The following is a 6,000-nucleotide window of genomic DNA, read 5'->3' as shown; positions in this document are numbered from 1 at the left end:
ACGTCTTCAACATGGTAAAAGATCTAGAAGTTATTTTTGGAAAGGGATCTGGTAGCCAACCTATTCTGAACGAAAACGGAATGGCGCCCATGTGGAAGAAGAAATCTATATTTTGGGAGCTACCATATTGGGAAGTCTTAGATGTTCATCATGCAATTGATGTGATGCACCTCGGGAAGAATTTTTGCGTCAACCTGATAGCATTCTTGGGAGAGTACGAAAAGACAAAAGATACAGTAGAAGCACGTCAAGAATTGCAACGTATGGAAGAACGAGATGTCTTACATCCACAACAGTGAGATAATGGATGACAATACTTAAGTCCTGCCAGCTATACTCTTAGCAAGGAAGAGAAAGAAACCATGTTTGACTGCTTGAGAAGTATAAAGGTTCCATCTGGATACTCATCCAATATAAAAAGAATCTTAAATTTGGCAGAGAAGAAATTTACAAATCTCAAGTCCCATGACTGCCATGTGCTTATGACCGAACTTCTTCCGGTTGTGCTGCGGGGGATTCTGCCTGATAACATCCAGTTAACCATCATGAAGCTGTGTGCCTTCCTCAACGTAGTTTCTCAGAAGATAATTGATCCGGAGAATTTGATAAAGCTGCAAAACGATGTGGTGCAATGTCTTGTTGGCTTTGAGCTGATATTTCCACCATCTTTCTTCAACATCATGACACATCTTCTAGTGCACCTTGTGAAAGAGATTGATATCCTCGGACCAGTATTTCTACACAACATGTTCCCATTCGAAAGGTTCATGGGGGTACTCAAGAAATATGTTCGTAATCGAGATCGTCCAGAAGGAAGCATCGCCAGTGCCAACGGAACTGAGGAGGTCATTGACTTTTGTGTTGACTTTATTGATGACCTTAAATCGATTGGAGTCCCTGAATCGCGATATGAGGGGAGACTAACTGGAAAGGGTACATTAGGAAAGAAATCTTATGTCTGCACAGATGATTTCTCATACAAGAAAGCGCATTATACGGTTCTTCAACAATCATCCTTGGTTGACCAATATATCGAGGAACACAAGAAAATTCTGCTCTCCAAATTCCCGGAAAAGTCTGAGGCATGGATTACACGTGAGCACATGAACACTTTCTGCAGCTGGTTGCGAAAGCATCTAATGCATAACATGGATCTAAGTGAACAACTGTTCTTATTGGCTAGGGGACATCTTGGAATATCTTAACATACCAAGGGTACGAGATAAATGGAAACAAATTTTATACGATAGCCCAAGATAAAAAGAGTACCAACCAAAACAACGGTGTTCATATGGATGCCACGGACAATAATGGAAAAAATGACACATATTACGGCTACATTGAAGAGATATGGGAGCTGGATTGCGGTCCCAATTTCAAGGTGCCTCTGTTTCGTTGCCAATGGGTTAAGCTATCTGGAGGAGGGGTAACAAAAGATGAGTATGGGATGACAATAGTTGATCTCAACAATCTTGGGTATAGAGACGAGCCATTTGTTCTAGCCCAGGATGTCGCTCAGGTTTTCTATATTAAGGACATGTCTAGCAAGCCAAAGAAGGGGATAAACAAGCAAAAGGATGAGCCTAAGCGACACATTGTTCTATCAGGAAAGAGAAACATCGTTGGAGTGGAGGACAAGACAGACTTGTCAGAAGAATATAATAATTTTGTTGACATTCCACCTTTCGAAGTAAATGCTGATCCATGCATCCTGCTAGATAATGATGATGCTCCTACTTGCGTCGTGATCATAATCAAGGGACATTTGTGAAGAAAAAGTATGTTACCACTAATCCTTCATGTACTTGAATCATTTTATATTATTGTATAAAAAAGTAATTGCAATTCGAATACTTTTATTATATATGTACTGTAAAATTATACTTTTATGTGTTATATATATATATATCATTTTTTATATTTTTCACTTAATTAACAGACTCAATTATAATTTTCATTCAATAATGGATTACTCAACTAATTTTATTTATTTCATGAAATTAAATTCACATTAACACACTATACTCTCTCACTAACACACACAACCTCACTAACACACACACTATCTCTCAAACTCACACACTACTCATTAATATCATGAAATTGCTTAATTTTATGTAAAAATCACTTTTTAAACGTTAATATCGTGATAGAATCCACTTTCTGTCGAAAAGCAACCGTTTGAAAAAATTTGTTCACCTAATATATTTTTGCATGGTCAAAATAACAAATATGATTTCAAAAAAGTTAGATATTTCGTTGACCCAATCACTTGAATGAAAATTAATTATTTTTGTTGCGTGTATCAAGTTTATATAGAGATAAGAAATTTTGTTCCATAATTTTTAGAATCATAATTTTATTAACTGAATTAACAAATGAAAGCCTATTTTAAAAGAGAAATAAAAAGAAATAAAAACAAACATAAGATTTGGCGGGAATGAGGGAAAACGGGCCCCTTTTGTCCTGGGTGGTAGATCCACTCGGTACTACAGGTGGGCCGCGGGCTGGGAATTTTCCCGGCCCGCCCAAAAACAACTTTTGTCCCGGGTTGTGGCTCCACCCGGGACAAAAGCCCCCCCCCCCCCCCCCCCCCCCCCCGCCCCCTATATAACTCTCCTTCTTCCTCGCTCCTTGTTCCCCCAACACTTCACGATTTTCTTGATTTCCGCCGGCGCACCATCGTCCCACTACTCGATCCGACACCTCCTTCTCGCCATCGTCATCGTCCACGAGCACCGCCATCCACTGTCACCAGAGGACGCGCCGCTCGAGCTTCGCCACCCCAACACGCCGTCGTCCTCGAGCACCGTCGTCGCCTACCATTGCCCCCGTGTCGGCCCCAACCTCGCCCTCGACCTACGCGCGCCGCCCGAGCTCGCCAGCCCCGCACCGTCGTCCCGGACCCCGCCCTCGACCTCCACCCGACGTCGCCTGCCCCCGTGCCGGCCCCCCGCCTCGAGCGACCTCCACCGCTGCCGGCCCGAGCTCGCCGGCCCCAACCTCGACGCCCGCCGTGCCGCCCCCCTCCCCCCGCCCTCGACCGCCGCCGTGCCGCCGCGACCTCTACCGCTGGCGCGCTGCACCCCTCGGCCGCCGCCTCAGCTCGCCGACCCGACTCACCACCGCCGACGCCGGCCGGCGCCCAAGGACGTAAGCCCTTTGCTGCCGTCAGCACTACTATGTGCTGACGTCAGCTTTTTTATTATGTTAGAAATAGTTGGAAATAGATAGGAGTTTGTAGAAAATAGTTGGAAAAATCGTAGAATCATGAAAAATCTTGAAAAATAGTTGGAAAATTTTATTTACTATATATTAAGTAGAATTGATTTATAGATATATTATTAGAATTCAATTATGGAAATATTATTAGAATTCAATTTTGGATATATTATTAGAATTCAATTATAGATATATTATTAGAATTCAATTTTGGATATATTATTAGCGACAAATTATGGATATATTGTTACAGAGAATTTAGAGAGAAATAGAGAATGAAATATAGAATTAGAGAGAATTTCTATTATGATGTATTCATTATTTAATTATGTCATTTATATTACTTCTTGAGCTCGCAAACTCGCGCTAACACACAATCGTTTCTGATAGTTTCCGATCGTTACCGATCCCGACCGAATAGTTTCCGATCGTTACCGATACCGACTGAATCGTTTCCGATGGTTTCCGATCGTTACCGATAACGACCGAATCATTTTTGATAGTTTTCGATCATTACTGATCTAAATATGTGGATTATTTAGAGAATTTTTTTAAGGGTTTTATTTGTATTCATATTTTAGTTACGATGGACCCGCGACACACAAACGCGGAAGACAAACAGTTCCTGTTGAATATGATTGCCGAAGGTCAAGGAGATGTCCCTGAACAAGCTGATGATGGCAGCAATACTGACATATATTTGAATATGTCCGGTGATGGAATTGAGCCACCATCTATTCAGGATGACGCTGCTGGTGAACAAAGTACTAATGTACATACAAGGTACAAAATAGCCCGCTAATAGCTCACTATTGTCCGCTATTAGCTTTTTAAGAGATCTCCCACTACGCTATACAATATTTGTCCGCTATGTCCGCTATAGAGGTTTTTTTATAGGATTTAGTGATAATAAATGTCCGCTACTTCCGCTAAAGATGTAGCCAAAAGAAATAAAGAATCAATATAACTAGGGTGGACCATAGACAAAGCATCACGGGCACAGTTAGGCAGTCAAGAGACGTGTTGAGTCTATTTTAGAATGTTAGACCAATGATGCTTCTAATTTTATATGTATTATGGACGTATGGCTATGAAAAATTTGCTGAAATTGGTTGCATTACTGATGTTATTGGCCACATTATGCATATTTTTTTTGCAAACCGCTAAATGGATAGCTGCGCTATAGCTTTCGCTATAGCTCTCATAGCTTTTTGGAAGGGCTTCCGCTAAACGTCTTAGCCCGCGATTTTATACCTTGTGTACATATCACAACTATACTTATTTGTAGTGAAAATTGTATTTTCATCTGAATCTATATGAATACTATGAATGTTTTTTTATAGCCGTCTGGATCATCGTCGCAGCAGAAAAAGACGAAGTGAGGCCCGACAAAAAAACTGGAAGAGCGGTTCATTATAACGGAAGTTAGTCCAGATGGCGAACCGATCGCTCCAGAAGCTGCCGCCAAAAAAATCATAAGACAATCCGGATGTATTGTCAGGGACCACATCCCGATTAGCTTCAGGCTCTGGAAAGCTTCCAATCCAAGCGAGGAATGGGATGTGGTACCCGAAAGAGAAAAAGAATGGTGCTGGCGGGACCTTAAGAAAAACTTCACAGTTCCAGCTGAATCCGAAGAGATATGCAAGCACTGGACCCTGAGTAAGATGGCCGAACAGCTGCAATCATTCAAGAAAATTTTGATGAAGAAATATATCAAGACCGGGACCACACCCGTATTTACCGGCGAGCTCGAAAAGCTCAGGGGTCACTGGGATGCATTTGTGGAATACAAGTCTTCAGAGCTTGGGCTTCAGAAGGTGCAGAAGGCCAAAGACAACGCCACGAAGAAAGTGTACCATCACACTCTAGGCCAAGGAGGCTACAAGCTTGCAATACCCAAATGGGAGAAGATAGAGCAGGATCTGCTTGACAGAGGCATCCAACCTGCGACCATGAACTGGCCTGAAAGGTCATGGACCTGGTTTTATGGTCACGGGGGAAGCTTGGACCCATTGACTGGGGACTGCATCTATGGGCCAAAGATCCAGCTAGCAGCCTAGAGACTACAGGAGGCCATACAAGCAGCGGCCGAGGGAACATTCTAGTCGGATAGAGAGAGGGACGAGCTGAATTACGCCCTTGGGAATCCAGAGCATCCGGGCCGCACAAGAGGCAAAGGCGTGGTTCCGTGGAAGTATGGGTTCAGGGATTACATTGAATCATATAGAAGCCGGCAAAGAAGAAAGAATGATGAGCGGGAGCACTTGCGAAGGCTAGAGGAACGGCTCATGTCACACGATCAAAGACTAGAGGAAGAGGTTCAATGCCAAGTGGCCATAGCAATAAGCCAGCAACAACAAGCGCAAACGGTGCCTCCAGAGCCTAATGTCGCAGCCGATCATATGTCTCAGAGGAAAAGCAACTACGCTTCCACAGATGTCGCCGTCGAGCCAACGGGGATCTAGGCCGCAGTTGAAGCGACGGCCCCGCATCGATTTCCAGTGGATGAGATCACCCAGCGGACACCTTGTGACCTGCAGACTGCCATTAAGAACTTAATATTCACTGTTGCGTACGGTACCGCCATGCCAACCCAACCAGGAGACGTGTACCACGGGCAGTAAATTCCGGCAGGATATACAAGAGTTGGCGTGGAGCAGGTGTGCCAAGGTTGGGAGACGCTCGAGCTTGATATTCCTGGAGGCGATGGGGAGAGGACACTAGCAGAAGCCATTCATGGCTACATCCTATGGGATAAGCGCTACATTGTCCTAA

The sequence above is a fragment of the Panicum virgatum genome, chromosome 2N (genome assembly GCF_016808335.1).
Source record: "Panicum virgatum strain AP13 chromosome 2N, P.virgatum_v5, whole genome shotgun sequence".
Classification (NCBI taxonomy): Eukaryota; Viridiplantae; Streptophyta; class Magnoliopsida; order Poales; family Poaceae; genus Panicum; species Panicum virgatum.
The sequence above is the reverse complement of the archived record's forward strand: the minus strand, read 5'-3'. Positions refer to the sequence as shown.